The sequence below is a fragment of the Macaca mulatta genome, chromosome 6, assembly GCF_049350105.2.
Source record: "Macaca mulatta isolate MMU2019108-1 chromosome 6, T2T-MMU8v2.0, whole genome shotgun sequence".
In the NCBI taxonomy this organism is placed as follows: domain Eukaryota; kingdom Metazoa; phylum Chordata; class Mammalia; order Primates; family Cercopithecidae; genus Macaca; species Macaca mulatta.
In genome coordinates, this window is record NC_133411.1 from 20,644,396 (window position 1) to 20,668,627 (window position 24,232).

The 24,232-nt window shown below is 35.2% G+C and overlaps 1 long non-coding RNA gene across 2 annotated transcripts; it reads right to left on the minus strand.

The window, feature by feature from the left end:
- Positions 1-466: 466 nt before the first annotated feature.
- LOC144341222 (uncharacterized) lies at positions 467-22,699 on the minus strand. 2 transcript variants are annotated; one of them, XR_013418096.1, is made up of 5 exons: positions 22,563-22,699; positions 12,856-13,093; positions 10,764-10,972; positions 8,381-8,499; positions 467-653 (listed from the first exon to the last, which is right to left on the minus strand). It is a non-coding gene; the product is annotated as an uncharacterized LOC144341222 (long non-coding RNA). The 2 variants fall into 2 exon arrangements; XR_013418095.1 differs by having other exon boundaries at positions 468-653; positions 12,972-13,093.
- Between the last annotated feature and the right edge of the window lie 1,533 nt (positions 22,700-24,232).

Below are 24,232 nucleotides of genomic sequence, written 5' to 3' on the forward strand. Positions count from 1 at the left end.
CCACAACAACAGGAAGCTATTAATCAGGCAATGAATACTAAGTTCAGAGATGTTAAAATGTAAATTAAAATTATGTATATTTTAGTATGGGTGAAATAAAGAATATCTTTTTTATTACATTTTTTTACTGGCTAGCTCTCCCTCTGGATTGAAAGTTGAATAAGGCTGTGTCTGTTGCATTCACTTTGATCAAACAGACTAAGATAATATCTGATGGATATTAACTGTTGAACAAATTCCACATATATTTGTTGAATAAATGTATAAATAAAGCCTCATAATGGAAAACTCTTCAAAGTATGAGTTGATTTATTAATGATGAAATTAGCAAATGCACTAATTAAAATAAAATTATATCAATCTTAGGACTCTTGGTTTTTGTAAAGAAAATTTCATTTTTTTAGTAAAAAGATTTTAATATGAAAATGAAATAGTCATGTACAATATGTACTTTTATTATTTTATTAAACTTCACCATATGTGTTAGTTCAGGTTGCTATAACAAATTACTATAGAACAGATAACTTAAACAATAAACATTTTTAATTTTTACAATTTTGGATGCTGGAAGTCTGAGATCAGGGTTCCAGCATGGTTGGGCTTTTGGTGAGGAACTTCTTTCTAGTTTTGGAGGGCCGTCTTCTTCATGTGTCCTCACAAGTTAGAAAGAGAGGAAGTTAACTGTCTGGCCTCTTCTAAGGACACAAATCTTATTCTTGGGGGTTTTACGTTCATGACCTGATTACTTTCCAAAGTCCGTACTCTCAAATACCATCACACTGATATTAAATTTTCTACATATGGATTTTGGGGGAACACAAACATTCAGTTCATTGGATTCCACTCCTGGCTTCCCAGAATTCACATGCTTTCCACATGAAAATGCATTCATTCCATCTCAATAGGCCTAAAATTAACTCGCTCCAACATCAACTGTAAAGTTAAAAGTCCAAAGTCTTGTCTGAATTAAATATGATTAAGATTTGAGGTACAATTCTTGCTGAGACAAAATTCTTCTCTAGTTGTGAAACTGTAAACTCTCATGTATTTGTTAGGGCTCTTCAGAGAGAAAAAGCAAATAAGATAGATAGATGGACAGGTAAATAGATAGAAAATGAAAGAAGAAAAGAGAGAGAGAAAAGAAGAAAAAGAAAGAAAAGGAGAGAAAGAGAGAGAAAAAGAGAGAGAGAGAAAGAAAGAAAGAAAGACAGAAAGAAAGAAAGAAAGAAAGAAAGAAAGAAAGAGAAAGAGAGAGAGAAAGAAAAAGAAAGAGAAAGAAAGAAAGAAAAGAAAGAAAAAGAAAGAAAGAAAGAGAAAGGGAGAGGAAGGAAGGAAGGAAGGAAGGAAGGAAGGAAGGAAGGAAGGAAGGAAGGAAGGAAGGAAGAAAGGAAGGAAAATTATGAGAACAAATTTATGAGGGGAATTGGCTGATGTGATTGATTCTGAAAAGGTCCTATAACAGCTTGCTGTCTGCAAGTTGCAGATCCTAAAATGCCAGTAGCATGACTCAGTCAAGGCCAATAGCCTCAGAACCAGGGCAGTGATGGTGAAACTCTCAGTCCAAGGCTGAAGGCCCGAGAACCCCAGGATGTTACTGGTGTAAGTCCTGGGGTTGAAAAGTGAAAAAGCCTGCAGTTCTAACGTTCAAAGATAGGAGAAGAATGGTGTCCCAGTTCCAAGACAGAGAGAAGTAAATTGCCTTTCATTTGACTTTTTGTTCTGTCTGGGCCCACGGCCAATTGGGTGATGCCTGCCCATATTAAGGACAGATCTTCCCCACCCAGTCCACTGACTCACTCACCAATGTCCTCTGCAAACACCGCCACACACAGACACACCCAGATATCATGCTCTACTAGCTCTCTAGCTATTTCTTAATTTGGTCAAGTTGATACCTAAAACTAACCATCACATTAAACGAGTTATGCTCCTCTGAAAAAAAAAATGGTGTAACAGAAATAGGATAGACATTCCCATTCCAAAATGGAGAAATAAAGAAGGAGCCTGGCCACGGTGGTTCAAGCCTGTAATTCCAGCACTTTGGGAGGCCGACACGGGTGGATCACGAGGTCAGCAGTTCAAGACCAGCCTGGTCAAGATGGAGAAACCTTGTCTCTACTAAAAATACAAAAATTAGCATGGCGTAATGGCGGGCAACTGTAATCTCAGCTACTCGGGAGGCTGAGGCAGAAAATTGCTTGAACTCGGGAGGCGGAGGTTACAGTGAGCTGAGATTGAGTCACTGCCCTCCAGCCTGAGCAACAGAGTGAGACTCTGTCCAAAAAAAAAAAAAAAAGAATGTATTGTCTGTATTTCTAGCAACATTCTCTACATGAGCATTCATGTATGCTTTAAGATGAATAAAGCTTTCCTTGAAGCTCCCATCTTTTCCTTCTTTTTTACCAGATCCACCTTAATTCCCTTCAGTGACAATCTTGGCTTTTTCTAGCATGCACTTCGAAATTCTTCCAACTTCTACCCATAACTCAGTTCCAAAGCTCTTCCACAATGTCAGATTTTTTTTCCAGAAGCACCCAACTTATGGGTACCAACTTCTGTCTTAGTGAGCGTGGCTGTTATATAACAAATTACCATAGACTGTGTTGCTTACAAAAACCAAAAACTTATTTCTTACCGTTCTGAAGGTTAGAAGTACAAGATATGGGTATGACTGTGGTTAAGTTCTGGTGAGGACTCTCTTCCATGTTGCAGACAGTCTACTTATCCTGTACCTTCACATGGAGGAAAAAGAGCTAGCTAGCTCTTCAGCCATTTCTTATAAGGGCATTAATGCAATTCACTAGGTCCCTAACCCCGTGATCTAATTACTACCCAAAGACCAGGCCTTCAAACACCAGCACATTGGGTTCAGAATTTCAACTTATGTATGAGATGAAGAGATCAATTTTCAGTCTGTTGTACTCTTTCCATCAAAATTTGGAAATTTAAATGTTGATGTTTAACATTATAAAATATTTTTAAGTTATCATACTGCCGCAGGGCTACCTCTAAATTCTGTTATTGAAGCTAATTGCCTTTGCAACCCAAAAGAATCTAGTCATGTTACATAAAGAACTCAAGAACCCTAGGAATACAATTTTTCCCAGAAAAGTTTTGTGAATGTTGTGTGATTGCAATATTTCTATTTTTATTTAAAACTTCAATAGTTTATAGTCTTTTTTTTTTTTAATTGTCAGTTACAAGTTTACAACCTACGAGGACTGGTTGATCCTCATATAAAGATGTGTCTTGTTGTGTGCCTAGTGATACATCTTCTCTCACCTCTAATAAAAGAAACGGCAGGGTTTTACCCTGACAATGTCACACAGCTGTTTCAAATTCCCTTACTTATTTCTCAGTGTTTATAGCTTGTGCAGCTGTCAGCAGCAATGGCTTTTTCTTTGTTAGGCAGGGAAATGTCTGAACTTATAATTAGACCTCAGTTATGAAAATGTAACTAGTTAATCATAGCTTTAATTAGGGCTTTTGGACTCCAAAGGGATTTGAATATATCCAAGAATGGTGGAACACAGCAGCCAAAGCTAGCCTAAATTATTTTAGAGTTTATTTTCTACTTCACATACAAATGTTAATCTTCACTATATGGCCCGTAATTATCATCTGAACTATTATTTAGCATCTTTATATTATCCAAAATGTTTATATCAACTGTAATACCATTATTTAAATTTGAACCGTCTTCTCTGATGAAACTATTTTAATTATACCAGTGAGATATGTGTAAGCAAGACAATAGTAACAATTTTTTAGCCACATCATAACACTGTGATATTAACATATGTGATCAACTTAATACAAAGAAAACTACAAAAACACATTTTTAATTAGAATAATAAAGTTAATACGATGGCTTATGCTGCCCAATTAACAATAAATCATTGATACAGATCAAATTCTTCTGTGCTAATTAAGTCTAATGTGTGATTTTTCAATTTTCTCTCTTCTCTATTGCAACTTTTGTGATATTTTTCTTAGTTCAACACAATCTTGTACCACTTGTACTTCACTAATGGCAAATGTTTCATGAATTCAGTCTTTTTCCTACTAGCACTGCTATTTGAAGCTATCTACACAGTCTGAAACATGTATCAAAGGATAACTTGGCAACATTTGGTTAAAAGATGATTAATTAAATCATGTAAAGTACACTCAAAATGAATTTCAATAAATTCCAAGTAAAAATAACTGAACCCTTATGGATACTTGTTCGCCCTCACTAATTTGTTTGGAAGCCACAGCTCCTTGCTTTCTACCAGGATTATCACTAGGATGGCTTTTCTACTTCAGGGGTACCTCAAGTCCATTGACATCAGATATTTTTTAAAATGTTTAATTAATTACTTTAAATTAAATTTAATTTAATTTTGAGTTCCAGGATACATGCACAGGACATACAGGTTTGTTACATAGGTAAACATGTGCCATGGTGGTTTGCTTCACCTATCAACTCATCACCTAGGTATTAAGTCCCACATGAATTAGCTATTTATTCTGATGCTCTCCCTCCCCAAACCCCTCTTGACAGGCCCCAGTGTATGTTGTTCCCCTCCCTGTGTCCATGTGTTCTCATTGTTCAGCTCCCACTCACAAGTGAGAACATGTGGTATTTGGTTTTCTGTTTCTGTGTTGAAATTCTTTTTTATGGCTGCGTAGGATTCCATGGTGTGTATGTACCACATTTTCTTTATTCAGTCTTTCATTGACGGGCATTTGGGTTGTCTTTGCTATTGTGAATAGTGCTACAATGAACATACATGTGCATGTAGGTTTATAATAGAATAAACTTCCTAATTCAGCAGTATTTTCTATTGTTCATTTCTTAATTAGATTTCACAGATTGTGAGCTAACCAACAATACTTAAAATACCGCCAACTCCCTTATATCTTTGACTTTTTTTTTTTTTTTTTGGTACTTGACTGGCAATATCCTCACTCTGGCTAAACTCAACTTTCCCTTTTCTCCAGGTGAGAGTTGTTGCAGAAAGTTTCATCAGAGCAGTTAGGCAAAGTTTATCACAAAATTCAAATGACCCCCAACACCTGAGAATTCTGTTAATTTTCCCAAATCAACTCATACTTTGAAATTACTTTGTAAAAATGCCGTTGTCATCATCTAATCATTCCTCCCAAATATAAAAGTTCAACACATTATTATCTCTCCTCAGTTACAGATATTGTAGAAACAACCAGAAAAAGCCAACCTCTTCCATCTTCATTCCACAAATATACAAACACAAAAGCCTACCTGCAACTGTAGCTGCAACAGCCTCTGTTTCTTTGTTGTTGATTATTTAAAGGAAGAGTTGGCAAACTGTATTATATGGGCCAAATATGGCTGTCTGCTTGTTTTGGCAAATAGAATTATACAGGAACACAATAATATCCATTCTCTTACCTGTTGTTAATGTCTGCTTTCCCACTTAAATGGCAAAGTTGAGTAGTTTTAACAGAGACTGTGTGTTCCTGGAAGCCAAAAATATTTACACTGGTCCTTTACAGAAAATGTTTACCAAATCTGCACTAAAGCAACTAACAATTTAATACTAAACTTCAAAATATTTGCTTTGGGCTTTATTATTTTCAATCTTCTCAAGACATTTTTGAATTTATAATACATTTATTTTATTTTATATTATATTCAAACTTGTTCTTCAGGCTAGATTTTTTTGTTGTTGCCTTTTAACTATTCTCAAATATCTTCAATATTAAAGCTTCAACAAACATCACCAATCAACTAAGCAACCAACCAGCCTTTCACCATGTATCTTCCTGTTGCTATCATAATGATCTCCTCTCCTTTCAAGCCAAAATTATCTCAGTTTTCTTTATTCCTGACATCTATTTTACCACTTCTTATTAATCCTCCACTCAGTATTAATCTGGCTCTAATTTCCATCTCCGCAAGAAAATAGTTGATGTTAAGCTCACCTGCATCCTCCATCTCCTACCCTCCACCACCTACACAATTGTTCCCACAGTTTGCTATGCAACAGAATTGTTGGGAGAGTTTAACAAAACACTGATTATGCAAAAATACTTCCAGAATTTCTGATTCAGTAGGTCTAGGCTTTGACCTAAGATCTGCATTTCTAACAATTACATATTCTAACCATTTCAGATGCTGCTGCTCTGGGGATCAAACATTGAGAAGCACTGATTGGCCTCCTGAATTTTTTTTTAAAGGATTGACATTTTATTTATTTATTTCTTTATTATACTTTATGTTCTAGGGTACATGTGCACAACGTGCAAGTTTGTTACATACGTATACATGTGCCATGTTGGGGTGCTGCACCCATTAACTCGTCATTTACATTAGATATATCTCCTAATGCTATCCCTCCCCCCTCCCCCCTCCCCCCACCCCACAAGGGGCCCCAGTGTGCAATGTTCCCCGCCCAAGACTAAATCAGGAAGAAGTTGAATCCCTGAATAGACCAATAACAGGCTCTGAAATTGAGGCAATAATTAATAGCCTACCAACCAAAAATAGCCCAGGACCAGACGGATTCACTGTCAAATTCTACCAGAGGTACAAGGAGGAGAGGTAAAGGAGGAGCGGGTAGCATTCCTTCTGAAACTATTCCAATCAACAGAAAAAGAGGGAATCCTCCCTAACTCATTTTATGAGGTCAACATCATCCTGATAGCAAAGCCAGGCAGAGACACAAGAAAAAAAGAGAATTTTAGACCAATATCCCTGATGAACATCAGTGCAAAAATCCTATGGAATATTTTAAAGTGCTCCTCTTTGACACTGTTGAAAATGTTCTCATCCTTAAAATATTTTATTATTTGGCTCCTTTGATAACACATACGTCATTTTCTTTCTACCTTGTCTGTTCCTTCTCAACTTTGTTTTAAAATCTTACCCTTCTTTACTAGTCTTTACATTTTTGAAGTTTCTTCTAGCAGCAGAGTTTCTCTCTTTTACCTCCCATGCTGTCCTTGTAACAGTCCCCAGTTATTCACAACCCTGCAGTAGCTTCTGTTATCACCTACACGAATATATTCCAAATTTATATTCCCAATCCAGGACTCAACTCTGATAGACAAACTTACACAATTTCCTATTGTCATCTCTACATGCCATGCATGGTACCTCAAAATGTTTAAGAATTAATTCATGATCTTCACTTTCTAAACTGTGTCCTTTATATTTTTCCTGAGCTTCAAAAACAAACGAACAAACACAACTGTCACACCAGTTGTTCATGCGGGAATACTTTTATTCCTTATCTTTTCCAAATTCAAGCTATCGCCAAAGGCTGTTGGTTTTACCTCTTAAATATTTTAGAGATTCCCACAATTTTATGATCTTGACTTTTAGTCAAAGTATACTTTTATTTTTCCCTAGATAATTGCAACAGAGTTCTACTTGATCTTCTTTTGTCTACTCTAACCACTTTCAGACATCCTATTTTATAGATGTTGTTTGCTTGGTTTTTTAAAACCAGAAATACAAACTCAACCTAACCTGTTTAATAACTTTTAATTCTTCATAGATGAAGCACTAGAACTTAATTTTAGATTATTAGAACAAAACCTATAACATGGGCTACAGACCCGTCTATGGTATGACTCCTGCGTCCTCACTAATCATGCCATTATTTTCTTTGCTGTGGCCAAGATGACCTCACTTTATTTCCTTGAATATATATGGTCCCCCAATCACAGAGCCCTTACACATTTAGCTCCTTCTTTCTAGGAAGGCACCCACCATAAATGTGCTTAATTTGAACTGTGAAGTCTCATGTGGCACAAACGACTTCCCCAACACTGTGCTAAGAGATTGACTTTAGCTTGTGCTAAAACCTGACTAGGTTGTGCCACTAAAGACAACCCCAACCCCCATGCAGAGTCTTCGCTCAAGAAAGAGCAATGCTGCTGAACCACAAGATGTATTTTGTCGCTATCCATTTTCTGTAACTTTCCACTTACTCCCCATTCGCTATTTTCTATTTCCTCCTCACTCTGCCCCATTCGCTTCCCCATAGTCCCCCAGTTCTTTTTGTTCCCTCTTTTGCTTTTCCATAGATCTTTTCTGTTTTCTCTCTGTTCTCCCTTTAAAAACCTAGTTACTTTTGTCTCAGTGGGAGTTGAGCTCAGTTTGTACTGGGATCTCTCCATCACTGCAGTACTCAGAATAAAACCCGGCTTGCTGTCTTTAACAAGTGTACAGTGCTCTTTCACTGTGACATTAATTAGCACCTACTAAACCTTTATATTTTAGATAAAATACAATATTCTCAGGAAATCCTGCTTTAACTGCCCCAACACCACCAACCACCATGTAAGTCCAGCTACTTTGAAATCTGCTTTGTTAAAAGGTGCTTTCAAAAAAGTTAAATTCACAAACCTTACGCAGACATGAGATGAGCACGTGTCAGAAAAGCAGAGACTTTTGTAGTTCGACTTCACTGAAATCAATTTGCAAATGGCTGGCTGCAAACCTGGCTTTTTCATCAGGGTCAGGAGCTACAGCAGAAGCATAGGGAGAAAAGAATAATTTCTCCACAGAACAGAATTTATTTGCATATCTATAGACCAGAATTACAGTCTTTGCTATCAGTCATCTCCAATTTATGGAATTGCAAAGTAGCTCAAAGGCAAAGAAAGCCCAGAGCCTTCACAGAAACAGAATCAGACAACTAAGAATGTGCTTTAAACAATCCATAGTTTCGAATGAGAGCACAAATTTTCCCTATAGCTTTCATATTCCAATTTTCAGAACTATTTTTTAGGATGAATATTTGATTATTGTGTGTGTTTCGTTCTTAGTCAACATTAATCTTTGCAAAAACAGAAACAAATCTGCTTACCACTTCATCTCTAGCATCAGGTGAACATATGTCTTACATATGGTAAGTGCTCAATAAATATCATTTAAATTAATGAGAAAGAAAAAATACCAGAATTGTTATCTGAGGAATATGAGTTACTTTTTTTTTTTTTTCTTTTCTTTTTTTTTTTTTTTTTTTTGAGACGGAGTCTCGCTCTGTCGCCGGGGCTGGAGCGCAGTGGCCGGATCTCAGCTCACTGCAAGCTCCGCCTCCTGGGTTTACGCCATTCTTCTGCCTCAGCCTCCTGTGTAGCTGGGACTACAGGCGCCCGCCACCTCGCCCGGCTAGTTTTTTGTATTTTTTTAGTAGAGACGGGGTTTCACCGTGTTCGCCAGGATGGTCTCGATCTCCTGACCTCGTGATCCGCCCGTCTCGGCCTCCCAAAGTGCTGGGATTACAGGCTTGAGCCACCGCTCCCGGCCATGAGTTACTTTAAATTGTCAGGCCCAGAGAGGCATTTAAAATGTAACAGCAGTCATGTCTCACTCACCTTTGAGCTAAATAATTACCTCTTGAAGGCATTTGCTATCCAGGCTCTCTAGACAAACTGATGTCAAGAAGCCATGAAATGTCATACACCCTAGAGTTCCACAATGTACAGTCAATCACAAACCAATGTTTTTTTGTAAACCAGTGAACATTCCTGAAAAACAACTTTTGTAAACGTCCCTCCCCTGATTTTTCTTTTTTTCTTTTTTTTCTTTAAAAACTCTATCTTCTTCCTTTTTCTTTGGAACACTCTCCAAGGCAACCAGGCTGCAGTCCTCAACCCTGGCCCAAATAAACTCTTTATATTAATTGTGCTTCAGCTTCTTCCTTTTAGGTTGACATGAACAATAATCATAATCACAGCTAACTGATATTAGTGAATATCACTGTATCGCTTGTGGCTATATAATTTTATAGAATCCACACAAGCAGAAAATTAAAAGAAATAATATTATTTATTTATTTATGTATTTATTTATTTATTTAGAGACGGAGTCTCACTCTGTTGCCCAGGCTGGAGTGCTGTGGCCGGATCTCAGCTCACTGCAAGCTCCGCCTCCTGGATTCACGCCATTCCCCTGCCTCAGCCTCCCGAGTAGCTGGGACTAAGGGCGCCCGCCAACTTGCCTGGCTAATTTTTTCTATTTTGTAGTAGAGATGGGGTTTCACCCTATAAGGCAGGATGGTCTCAATCTCCTGATCTCGTGATCCACCCGCCTCGGCCCCCCAAAGTGCTGGGATTACAGGCGTGAGCCACTGCGCCTGGCCAAGAAACAATAGTATACATCTCAATTTATGTTACTACTGTAACAACTCTGAAAATCCAATTCAGAGTTACAATTGATCAAATGAAATTAAACTTTTCATGCACTTGTCAGTGAAAGTATTAATAATAAAACACTTTATTCCAAAATGAATCCTAAAAACAAAGCTTCTATAAACTTTTAATAACCAAAAAAGTGACACGTCAGAAATACAAAAAAACTCTTTAAAGAAATAATGAAATCAAGCTAATTAAATTATGGAAAGTTATAAGAATACAGGTACCTCATAAGATGTTAGTCTGATTATTGTTTTCTGACTTTCCTCAAAAGTTCCCTAAAATACATTCTTTTTCAACCACTGAAGACACATAGCACAAGTTATTTTGTTTGCTGCATAGCAATTACGTGTCTGTGTTTGTGTGTGTGTGTGTGCGCGCATGCGTGAGTGTGCAAAGCAAGCGAGAAAAGGTTTAAACTTCACATTGGGATCAATGTAGTGTGATTTATGAATATCATAGTTGGAATTGGTGGCAATTTATACTGGAACGATTCCTCCATAAAACACCACTTTTGCATTTATTGGTTTAGAACAAACACTATTAGTAATTTTCAGTCATTTGTTGAATGGTTGTATGGTTTTGCTCACGTAAGTCGAGTATGGCTGGACCCAGCAGGGCTTGCTGTGGCTTCTGGGTGGTGACCTTGCTGGAAACGGACTGTTCCTGCTTATTCTTAGCTGATGACTCAGTTCTTCTCCTGTTTCTAACATCTCTCATCTGGTCTGTCTGGGCTTGCTCTCAAGGTGAAGGCAGAGGAATGAAGTAGAGGATGGAAGCATGCAAAGACTCTTGAGACCTAGACTCGGAACCAGAACCAACACAGAGTAACTTCTACAACACGGAGTAACTTCCAGAGGGCTAAGCAAATCACGGGAGAGTTAAAATTCGAGCAACTGAGAAATAAACTCCCTCTTCATGGGAGAAAGAACAAAGTTATAGTCAAGTTATATTTTAAAGTGCATGAAAAAAGTAAGACCATTTTCAATCTACTAATATAATCAGGATGACGAATCGAAATTTTGTTATCGTTGCCTTAACTCATACAGAAAGTGGTGTCTTGGATTGGACTTCGTGTTGCTGGTTCTAGAAACCCCAGCTCTCCAATCATAAACAGAAAAGTGGCAGCACCAAATCACCCATGGTGGGAATATTTATACCAAAGAAACAATCAAATACTACAAATCACGGTTTTTTGATTTTTTAGATGGCTATTTGTTAAATATTTATCAATATATAATTGGGTTCATTCATAAACCAAACCTTAAATATGTAGTATAGCATATGGGAGATTGGAGATTAGAGACAGAAAAATGAAATTGGAGTTTGAAAAGCTGGAGATTCGTGTTAGAAACTTGAAAATACAAAAAAAAAAAAAAAACAAAAAAAAAACCTGGTAAAACTGAAGCCTCTAGATAGCAGTGATTTTAAAAAAATGAAAATAATAATGTGTATTATTATTGGATATTACAAGGTGAGCACATACAAGAATTGGCTAGTTTTTGAGGGAAAAAAAGGAAGAAAATAGATTTCAAAAAGGGAAGGCCTTGTGAGACTGAAATCATTGCCTGTCTTGTCCCATGAAAGGATATGAGATAAGATTGAAAAATTATCTTAGGGGCAAGATCCAGTAAAATTTTTCATTTGGATGAAACGACAAGATTTTCAGTTCCCAGTTGTCCAAAGAGTCAGGTCCAAGCACTTTGTCAGAACATGCAACACTCTCAATGCTCTATTTCCTTCTTTCTTTTCTAGGATTATCTTTTCCCCTTACTTTAATTTCAGTTGTCCCAAACTGCTTTGAGTAATCTTTCTCATTTCCAAGCCTTTTAAAAATAATTATTTTAAAATGCTTACCTGACAAAAATTTCAGTGACATGGGGGAGTAAGTTCAAGAGCTCTATTATGCATTACAGTGACTACAGTTAACAACAATATATTGTGTACTTGAAAATTGCTAAGAGAGTAGATTTTAAGTTTTCTTACCAAACATAAATATGTTCAGTAATATATATGCTAATTAGCTTGATTTACCCATTCTACGATGTACAAATAGAACAAAGCACCATGTTGTACACCATCAATATATGCAATTTTATTTTTCAATTAAAAATCAAATAAATTGTATTTATTCAAGGTGGACAGTGTGATGATTTAATAAGCATATGTTGTATACTGATTACCACAGTGAAGTTAACACATCCGTCACTACCCATAGTGACCATTTTGTGTGTGTGCAGTGAGAACACTTAAAATCTGCTCTCTTGTCAAATTTCAAGTAAACAATTGGACCAATAATCTTTCTCTTTGTAATATCAAAATGTCAAGCCCTAAGCTACTAATGCATAGTCATATCTGAGGACTAAACTGTTTTCTCCTCCAAAAATCATTTTCTGATCATTTATGTGTTGTATAGATTGAGCCACAAATTATATTTGATTATAACATTGTATTATATTAAACAGTTATTTTAAATATTTTTGCCACTGGTTTCAGAATTTCATGAAAGCTGGACCTCTGCCAAATTTATTGTTATACTTGGTGCAGATTATATATTAAATATTCAGGGACAATCTGCTAAATGAAGTAACTAAAGATAATTTAAGATAACTAAAGATAAAGATAATGAATATGAAAGTGTTTTCAAATATATTATTATTGGCTGGGTGCGGTGGCTCTCACCTGTAATCCCAGCACTTTGGGAGGCAGATGCGTGTGGATCATTTGAGGGCAGGAGTTCGAGACCAGCCTGACCAACATGGTGAAAGTGTCTCTACTAAAAATACAAAAAAATTAACCTGGCGTGCTGGCACATCCCTGTAATCCCAGCTACTTGGGAGGCTGAGGGCGGAGAATCTCTTGAATTTGGGAGGCAGAGGTTGCAGTGAGTCAAGATCATGCCATTGCACTCCAGCCTGGGCTAAAGAGCAAGAGTCCATAAAAAAAAAAAAAAAAGGAAAGAAAGAAAAGAAAAAAAAGTTATTATTATTTACCATATTTCTATTAAGAAAATAAACTACTAATACTGGTTTTATTATGCTATAATTTTATAATGAAAGGATAAAAGAAAGGTGCCAACAATTTTAGTTTTTATAAAAAATTTATTGCGAATTTAAGTTTCAGAAATACTCAAATCTGAAGAAGTTTGTTTTAGAATCAAGTATTATTACTATCATTAGGTTTGTGCAAAAAAAAAAAAAAAGAAGAAGAAGAAGAAGAAGAAGAAATGAGCTTTATTCAATCAATATGGAATCTTGTTTTATGTTATATTTCCAAATAAAATAAAAGCAATTTGTATTACAAAATGTAAGTACTTACAGCAAGATTCATATGAAATTTTTTGTGAGAACTCTGAGATAGAGGTATGCTATATTTGAAACAGTGTATACATAGCTATATATATGAACATATGTGTGTATATATGTATTACATATATTCAATTGATCTTAAGTAAATATTCCTGTTAAACACCAGTTTAACGACAAACAGTTTGAATATAACAAATTTTAAAATAACATACAATGCTTTGCTTAAATTCTAGTAAACAACTTTGAATTTTTAAAGTGTATATTATCAGGTTATAATAAATATATTTTTCCAAATGAATGCATTTTTTCTACTTATTTGTCATAATTGAGGTGCTGTTTCAACCCACAAGAGAAAATATTGCAGAAATGCAAGTTCCCTGTGAGTCTTAGCAATTGTGTTTTTCCACTAAATCCTCCACAGCAGATAACAAATCCATTGCAAATCTGGTTCCATAAAGTTAAGCAATGTTTGCTATGATTTTCATATAAAATCTTTGCATTGCCCAGCTGTTACTTTTCCCTTTAATTGTATAATTTGTTCACAATGAGTTTTTGCTTCATTTCCTGCGAAGTGTCAATTCTAAAAGCAATGCTCTGGGGTATCAAGCATAGTGCAAATCCCATTAGTGTTCAGGGACTCATTTGCCACACAATGTTCAAGTTGAAGGAGAAAGAAAAGCATAACTGCATAAGATGGTGGTACTTACAAAGTATCTATGTTTGATGTTCTCTTTCCAAATATCTTGGAGGAAATTATCATTTGACATATTTTGAGAAAATTAAACAACTGCCAAGAAACACACAAAAGCAACAGAAAAGGGAAAAATGGCTAATGTGGAAACATTTCTTACAAAGGAATCAGAATACAAAGATTTTTATTTTTCAGAATTTTAGAATTTATTTTTGAGGATTATTTTTATTTGGGGGCATCAAATTTGTGTGTGTGTTTTAATTTTAGTAATTGAGTGTGCACACTGTTTTTTGGTATCTAGTGTAGGTAACTCTAATATACAAATATACACCAAGACACACAAACACACACCAAGAAAAACAAGCATACAGACACACATAGATACATACACAGGCACAGAAAACACACATGATACAAGCATATTCTATAAAACACAGTGAATTGGTGCTCTGAAAAATTTAAAAATGTGAATCATGCTCCTGAAAGTAACTGTGAATGTTACAAATAATATAAAATCCATTAAGTATATGCAAGAAGCATTGGAAAACTCTTACTCCATTAATACAGTACTTACACATGCATGCATCTTATATTTTGCAGAATGTATTATAATTTTGTGATGCTAATTGCCTCCTTCTTCATTTCTTTAAGAATCTAAGACTACAACATGTGAACAATCAGTATCTTAATCACTAAGTGTAAAAGTAACACTGTTAAATTTATTGTAGGCCTAAATTTTGGACATGGTGTTTGTAACACAGATAGTTGTTAAAACTTTGAGGAGACAGGTCATTCTGGCCAGATTAAAATATTCTTGGCATTATGAATACATAACATTATGTAATGTATGGTAGAATGTTTTTAGTCCATACTGTATAGGATTATGTTTTTTAGTAAAATTGGCATACATGTAAGGTAACCCTCCAGCACAGAGTGAAGAGGTTTATTCAGGGATAGGCTACTATGTCAGATTCCATATGATGCAATATCTACCATACTGTATGAAATAAAAGGTTGTCTATTTTCATTGGAATAAAGCAATAATTCTTTATTAAATGTCAATTCAGGGTTTGAAAGCACCTAATACAAGTCATTATTAGGCTGGGCCCAATGGCTCATGCCTGTAATCCCAGCACTTTGGGAGGTCGAGGTGGGCCCATCACGAGATCAGGAGATCGAGACCAACTTGGCCAACATGGTGAAATCCCATCTCTACTAAAAATACAAAAATTAGCCGGGCATGGTGGTGTGCACCTGTAGTCCCAGCTACTCAGGAGGCTGAGACAGAAGAATTGCTTGAACCCAGGAGGTGGAGGTTGTAGTGAGAGAAATCACGCCACTGCACTCCAGCCTGGGCGATAGAGGGAGACTCCATCTCAAAAAAAAAAAAAAAAATCATTTAGCAAAGGATGAAACTGTGGAAATGAACATAATACAGGTATGCAGAAGAGGTAACAAAGTCCGTATAGAGAAGGACCTTTGATGATAAAATAAAGAGCTTGTGTATATATAGTTAAGATAAACTCCAAATGAAAATAGAAAATTTAAAACAGAAAGCGGGGCAGCTACTGCAGATGGTCAGTGTTGCACGGAGCATAATTTTGTTCAGGTCTATTTTTTCAAATAGATTAATGAAGCAAGACTATAATAAAACTACAAAGTTCATAGTCTTTATCGATGTTTATGAAGATATTTTCACATATAGACTTGAACAATCAACAAAGAGTAAACAACAGAGTATTGAGAGCAACATCTTAATGTTTAATGAATAAGGCATTAAAACATATACACATTATATATTCATCAGAACTCATTTTAAGTTTTTATTATAATAAACAGGGATAATTTTTTATGTTACCACATATGGATTTTAAAAAATCTCTATCTGAAACATGGACAGAAGTATATTAATTTAAAATAGGCTGATATGGTTTGGCTTTGTCCTCACCCAAATCTCATCTTGAATTGTAGCTCCCAAAACTGGGAAACAAAGTGACTGACAATAATCACCCTTTAATTAAAGTATAAATTCCATTAATAAATTTGATAGGAATAAATAAAACAGAAGAGCATTCTTTCTTGATACAATCATCCCACTTTTATACAATTATATTGCGTTTATCTTGCCTGTTTTTATGCTGTTAGAATAGAGTAGAATGGTTTTGGCTGAATTCTAATAAGGGTGACTTTTTTTTTTTAATTTATCTTTTTTGTCCTTTTAAGACCTATAAATCAGAATCTGGCTTACAATGTACTGATCTAGGAATAACAGTTTCATCATAAGAGGAACTGTCAGAGTAGGCATTAAAGCATGTACCTGTAGTTACCTCTGGTAGCACATAACCAAATTAAATGAAGCCTATTGTAATATTCAAGTCAGCACATTACAATTTAAAACAGAAAGTAAACAATAAATGTCTGTTATTCAGATGAAACTAGAGAAGAAGAATCATTACTCTTAGTTGATAGTTTTGTGCCTTTCTATTTTTAATTTAATGAGATGTAAAATATGAACCTATCTTTAAGAATATGTGAGATAACAGATTTGCATAACAAGTCTTGACAATTAAGAAAGCTACATGCATTCCTGATCATTTTTTAATTCAAACTACATAAAGATATATTGTAATTAAAAATGCAGGATAATATATTTTTATATTATAGCTACTGCAATTTAAAAAATACAAAGTCAATCTAGAGGTTGCCTTTTCTTAATGAACCTGCACATTAAGTTCTAATTAATGGTATGCAATAGACAAGCTTTAAGTTAACGTTTGAATATTCTCTGTCCAGTAATACATCTAAAACAAAGTTTAAGGGATTTTTTTTTTTTTTTGGTGGCTATATTAACAGAAATTAAGTCCCATTCTTTCCCTTTATAGGATTAGAAATAGCAGTACCCATGATAGGATTCCATTTCAAATTTCTATTCCAACCATTCAGTTTAATTTAAATTGAAAGCAATGATTAGGACAATAAAATTAACAACTTTATGTGGCTCAGTTGTCTTTGGCTATCTCCCCAGCCAAGAAAATTAGATTGACTTAATGTGAAGATAAAACCATCAACACAAAATTAAACCTGGAATGTCAATCCATTGCCTTATATACAAGGTCTATATTAGTGTTTTCATTTACCAGTTTCGTCTATTTCTGTTTTTTAATTTATTCACATAATAATCTTCAAATATATTTTATTTTAAAGGGGAAATCTAATGCCGCATTAAATTTAGCTTTGCTAAAATTTTTCAGAGTGCATTGGATTTTCGGTAATATCCCAATTGTTTGAAATTTTTAAACTTCATAATAGTGAAGATAATTTAGGTTATGTATAATTTTCGTACTATATGAGGCACAAAGTGATTTACACACAAGACAGAAATTTGACAGAAGAACATGGACCTAGGAGTTTCAGTTCCTCTGGTCCATTTTTGGAGCCATCCTTCTTTTCTATTCCATGCAGAATAGCATCATTGCTCCTATAATTTGATGGGTTTTAAGAAAACACTGTCTGAAAATCTAGAGACATCTTCTTCCACTAGTTTTATCAACATTAAAAAAATGGTATTTTGTTTTCCTTGGACAGTCTTGTCTTATTTCTCCACTAGTTCCAAAGTTGGGAGGAGAAGAAAAAGATATTTACCATTGGAATCAAACACCAATATTTTATTTTACCTTGGTGGAATTTAGGAGTATTTATTCTGCAATTCTATGCTCAATATCAAGAGAATTCTCGGGAAAAAATAGATGTTCATCTCATTTTGTACCTGAAGACTTGGAAGCTAAAATAAAATTATTTTGGTTAACTTATGCTTCTTTCCAAAAAAAGGAAGAAGATCCTCAATAGAATGCCAAATGAATTTGGAGAAAATAACTTTTTTCTCGTTTCATGTCAAAAAATATTAAAGTAAACTTCAAGAGAAAAGGAACGCAATAGAACCGTTCACAGAATACTGAACAGGAATTAATAGTCCAATCTGGTTAATTACTTCTATTTTCAACTTTAAAGATACAATATGAACACAAATCTTTAAATAATTTAAGGAAAACATTAAGTCAGTTACTTATTTTGGAAAAATATATCTGTGAAATCTCTGAAAACTTGCATTTGTTTTCTATCCCTATGTATCAATATTGCCACAAATTTAGTATATTAAAGAATGCATTTATTATCTCACGCTTTTCCTGGTTCTTGAGTCTGGTCAAGCTTTAGTCTCTCACAACTTAGGGTCTTGGAAGGCTACAATAAAAATCTTATTTGAGAAATCTCAAATCAGGGTGGAGATTTCAGATGGTTGTGGTTATGTGGTCCTATTTCTGGGTTCTCTATTCTGTTCCATTGGTTTTTGTGCCTGTTTTTATACCAATACCTTGGTTTCTTTTTTTGGTTACTGTAGCCTTGTAGTATGCTTGGAAGTCAGGTACTGTGATGCCTCCAGCTTATATTTGCTTGGGATCGTTTTAGGTATGTAAACTTTTTTTTTTTGGTTCTGTATCAATTTGAGGATTTTTTTAATTCTGTGCAAAACGATATTGATAGGAATCGCATGGAATTTTTAGATTGTTTTGGCCAGTATGACAATTTTAATTATATTGATTCTTCTGATCTATGAACATGAGATGTTTTTTCCATTTATTATGTCATCTACAATTTCTTTCATCTGTGTTTTAAAGTTTGTACTTGTAGAAACCTTTTACCTCCTTGGTTAAATATAGCCATAGTTATTTTTCTAGCTATTGTAAATTAGATTTACTTTTTGATTTTGTTCTCAGATGGATCACTATTAATGTATAAAAAGCTACTAATTTTTGAACATTGATTTTGTATACTAAAACTTTACTGGATAGTTCTCAAAGAACTAAAAATAGAACTATCATTTGATCCAGCCATAATACTTTTGAGAATTTACTCAAAGGAAACCAAATCCTATGTCAAAAAGATATCTGGACTCATATGTTTATCACAGCACTCTCCAAAATAGCAAATATATCTATCAATGGATGATTTATTAAAGATATACATACCTATATATATTCATATATATAATGGGATGATACTACTCAGCCATAAAAAAGAAGAGAATGATGTATTTTGCAGCAATGTAGATGGAACCAGAGGGCCATTATGTTAAGTGACATAACTCAGAAAGTCCAATACCACAAGTTCTCTCCTGTAAGTGGAAGCTAAATAATGTGTATGCATAGACATAGAATGTAGAATGATAGACATTGGAGGCTTGAAAGGGTGGGAGGCAGGTGAGGGCTGAGAAATTACTTAATGGGTAAAATGTACACTATTCAGCCCAGATTTAATCACTACTCAATATATCCACATAACAACATGGCATTTGTACCCCTTAAATTTAAATAAATTTAAAAAATAAGAAGGAAAAGAGGTCTATAAAAATGTTGGCCTGGGCTGAGTTCTCAACTGGAAGCTTAACTGGGAAAGGATCTGTTTTTTCTCTCACATCATTGCTGGTAGCACTCAGTTTCTTTTAATCATAGAACTGGGGGATTTTGTTCTTTGCTGGCTGTCAGATGGAGGCTAGTCATAACTCCTAGAGGTCACCTAAGTTTGTTGCCATTTGAGGTTTTCCTATACAGCAGCTTACTTCCTCACAATCACCAAGCATGATGATCTGTTCATTATACAAGTGTTACAGTCCTATGTTACATCTTCATAAATGCATAATGACATATGTCATTTCAACTTGCAGACATATTATTTCTCAACACAAGTCACAGTTCCTGTCCATATTCAATCATGATGGATAATACCATGGTATAAATACCAAGGTGCAAATATCAGGAAGTTGGAATCATGGAAGACATAACAGCCCAAAAACTTATTTTTCTTAATTTTCCAAAAATTATTAATTGGCTTTGAATCGTGATTTTATAATATGTAAATCCACTCATTGTGGAAAGTTTACTATTAAGTTTCTTAAGTTGATACAACAAATATAACCATTTTTTAATTTCCTCCCCCATACAATTATCCCTATTTATCTATTTTTCTGTCTTTAATTATTTTACTAACCTCATGATTTACTTTATCTATTTAGACCCCAAACAAACTTTCATGTATTTAATTTTTTAAACTGTGGTACTGATGTCAAAGGCTATTCAGTTAAATTATCTCCTCCCACCCACTCCTTCCATCATTCTGTTACTTCTCATTAACATGCTTATAAGATCGAAAGACTGATAATCTTTGTGTGTTCAAACTGGGTTCAGGATTCTGTTTATGGGCAGAGGAATGAGACAGCCACCAAAAGGTGAACGGGAAGAAATGAACCACATTCAAGGAGAAAGGGTGGTGTACTTTTCTGGAGTTATATTTTGCCTGGGACTATGTAGCATCCACCTAAATATTTCTTTTAAGTTGAGAAAAATAGTCCTCATGAATTGATTATGATTTATTCTTTCTTAACCCATTTCCTATTTGCCCTGTGAACACTCTTATCTCTAATCCTAATGTAAAATATTACATATTTCTATTGCATTATGATTAATGTTCTGTTTAGAAATAACACCCATAACAATTTTTATATTTTATTTTCACATTGATAATCAGTCAGATTTGCTTCAGCCTCAAAGAGCATGTTTGTGTAAAATTAAATGAGCACTGGCAGTGAGCTGCATTTTTTTTTATAAATGGGAAATGGGTTAAAGATGTCAGTAGGTAATATTTTATACACATGAAATAATACATGTGAAATGTATGTAAGTAGTAAAGTATAATAAAACGAACACTTTTTAAGAAACCTAGAGGTCATATAGGAATCTCCCATCTCAACTCCTGCATTAAATCATTGATCAAGCCTGGCCTTTTTCAACTCATTGTTGATCTCAAGTAACATCACCACTACCTTAACAAAAACTACTGTAGTCTCTTGTTTTAGTCTATTTAGGCTGCTATAATAAAATAATGTAAACTGGGTAGCATCTAAACAACAGAATCTTGTTTCTCACAGTTCTAGAGGCTGAGAAGTTCAAATTGAAAGTCCTGGCAGATTTGGTGGCTGGTCAGGGCCCCAGTTCCTGGTTCATAGATGCTGTCCTCTCACTGCAACCTTACGTGGTAGAAAAGTGAGGGTCTCTCTAGAGTCTCTTTTATGAGGCCACCAAATGTCATTCTTGAGGACCCTGCTTGTGTGACCTAATAACCTCTCAAAGGCTCCACCTCCCAATAACAACACCTTAGGTTAGGATTCCACCATATGAATTTGGGGTGGTGGGGTGCACGGGGGGACACAAGTATTCAGACCATAGTATCTCCTATTAAAATGGCTGCAACAGTGTACGAGCATTTCTTCCTCCAGTGTTGTTAACTTCTTCCTATGCCCGCCTACATGACAGCCAGGATAAAACTAACCCTCCTCAGTATGTTTTACACAGATGTCTCCAGACTCTCCTCTGGGGCCACCGCCATCTCCAGCCTTCACTTTGATGGCCATACTGAGCTTCATGTTTTCTTTGAATCCTGAATTTTACCTAGGATTCTCTTACAGGTTTCCTGATATGGCAAAGCCCTATTTATAAACTTAGAATTAATCTCCACCAGGATGTTTTTCTTTACGTGTCAACTTTATGTGTTCCGTTTGTGGGGCAAGATATGTAATCATTCACTGACATTTCTTGTTTACCCACTTGTCTTCCTCTTGATACCATGTGGGAGCACACTGTATAACCAATTTATTGTCATGCCTGGTAACTTTTACTTAAATCCTGCCATTGTGTATGATATATTGTAGGTGCTCAGTGATGTTACTTCTGTCAGAGAACCTTCACTCTTTCGTCTGTTCAGCAAAGAGAATTGTGGCAAACGTCTTATTTCAATTAGAGATTGAGTCTGTTCATGGCTGGGTTATAGTATTCACAAAGATTTACCTAACTCTTTATTTCACTGCTTCTAATGTTCATGGAACCCAACTGAGATCTTGTATTGTTTATTAGTGCCTAACCACTTTATGAATCATAAATGTCAATTTTGTCTCTTCAGGATTGTGAAATTCACAAGACAACATTCAGACTTTAGAGGTTTTTTTTTTTTTTTTTTTTTTTTTTTTGAGATGGAGTCTTGCTCTGTCACCCAGGCTGGAGTGCAGTGGCCGGATCTCAGCTCACTGCAAGCTCCGCCTCCCGGGTTCACGCCATTCTCCTGCCTCAGCCTCCCGAGTAGCTGGGACTACAGGCGCCCGCCACCTCGCCCGGCTAGTTTTTTGTATTTTTTAGTAGAGACGGGGTTTCACCGTGTTAGCCGGGATTGTCTCTCGATCTCCTGGCCTCGTGATCCGCCCTTTTTCCCTAGCTGCTGGTCTAGATTTCTGCCCAGTTAAATAATGATAATAAAACAAAGGAAAAAAGACAAATGTTCATACTCACTTTTCTGTGTCTCTTTTTATTGGGAACTTGACCATCCCATGTCCTCCCATGTCAAATACTAGGTGTCATCTCTTCAGTCCAAAGCGCACAACTCTTTGTTGCTGTCTCTGCTTCTCAGCACTGCACCTTGGCTTGGGTTCTTGATCCTCTACTCTGTCCCAAACTGGCAAATTCCATGAGAGAAAATGCATCTGTGGGAGATTAGTGTGCTCTCTGCGTTTTCTATTTATCAAATCTTGCCTTGGCTATTTGCCAATTGTTTGCCTTGATTGCCAGTTCCTTCAAACAGCTTTATTTGTATTTATTCATCTTTCCAGTGGATCTTGATGGAAGCATTCATTTGCATCCAATTTTTAACAACTAAGTTATATTTGTGTATGTACATGTATGTGTGTGTGTGTTTAATGTGTACCATGAACAACATTAATCCAAAGAAACATGTTTCCCTCTCAGATATTAATAATGGGCATTAATATATAAGAAATCTATATACTAAAAATAGGATATAATAATTTTAACATGTTGCATTCAAGATTTGTCAGGTATATTTGAACTTAATTCTCTACAAATTTTCTTTGTTCACATATACGAAACATTTTCAGGGGCTAGCATTTGAAGAGAAAATTCAAAATTACTTACCAAGATAATTTTTATAAATTGAATATTTGTGTCTTTCTCCCAAAATTTAATGTTGACATCTATTCACAAAAGTGATGATATTTGAAGGTTGGGTCTTTGGGGGGCAATTAAACCATGAGGCTAAAGCCTTCATGAATGAGATTAGTATCCACGTAGGAAGCCAGAGAGCTAATTTGCTTTTTGTCCACCATGTAAAGATACAAAAAGTTGGCTGTCTGCAACCTGGAAGTTGGCCCTCCGTAGAACCTGACCAAACTGATAGCCTCATCACAGACTTTTGGTCCCAAGAATTGCAAGAAATAAATGTTTGTTGCTCAAAGCACCTAGTTTATGACACTTTGTTCTAGCACTTGGAATTAATACAATATCATTTTCCAAATTACATCTCATTATGTCATATGTTCTCTAGAAGCATTTATCCTGTCTCTCGAATGCACTGAACTATACACTGGCTATCTCTGTATTATTTAACTTCTTTAAAGTACTGTCATATGGAGAGCTGTTTATCTTGATTAGATATAACTGATTATTTTCAAATATTATTATTCCTAAAAATAGATTCTTCCACGAAATTTGATTTAGTTTTATTTTTTCTAAATTGAATAAATTTTCAAAATACTATGATGTTAGGGCAATTTGGAGACCTAGAATCATTGTTGAACCTTTTGATATCTCCACTCCAGAAAAGATGCAGAAGGCATGAATTGATAAATTTAGCAATGAGACTCAAGCACAAACACTCGTATTCTGGAAGCAGATAATACTTATGCTCAGATGTCAGAACATAGGGATTCAGGAGTGTCCAGCAGTGAGAGAGAAATTCTCAGACACAATTCTTTCTTGGTGTCTGAGAATTTGTATCTAACAAATTTGTAAGGATACAAATTTGTATGCTTTGTATCTAACCATTTGATGTTTCTTTAGTATGCCCCTTCGTATACACTACCTCTGAAATAAAAAAAAACCTATATTCTTTTCCCTTCTTGATTTTTTAACTGTAGTATGCTTTCAAAATAAAATTTTACTTATTT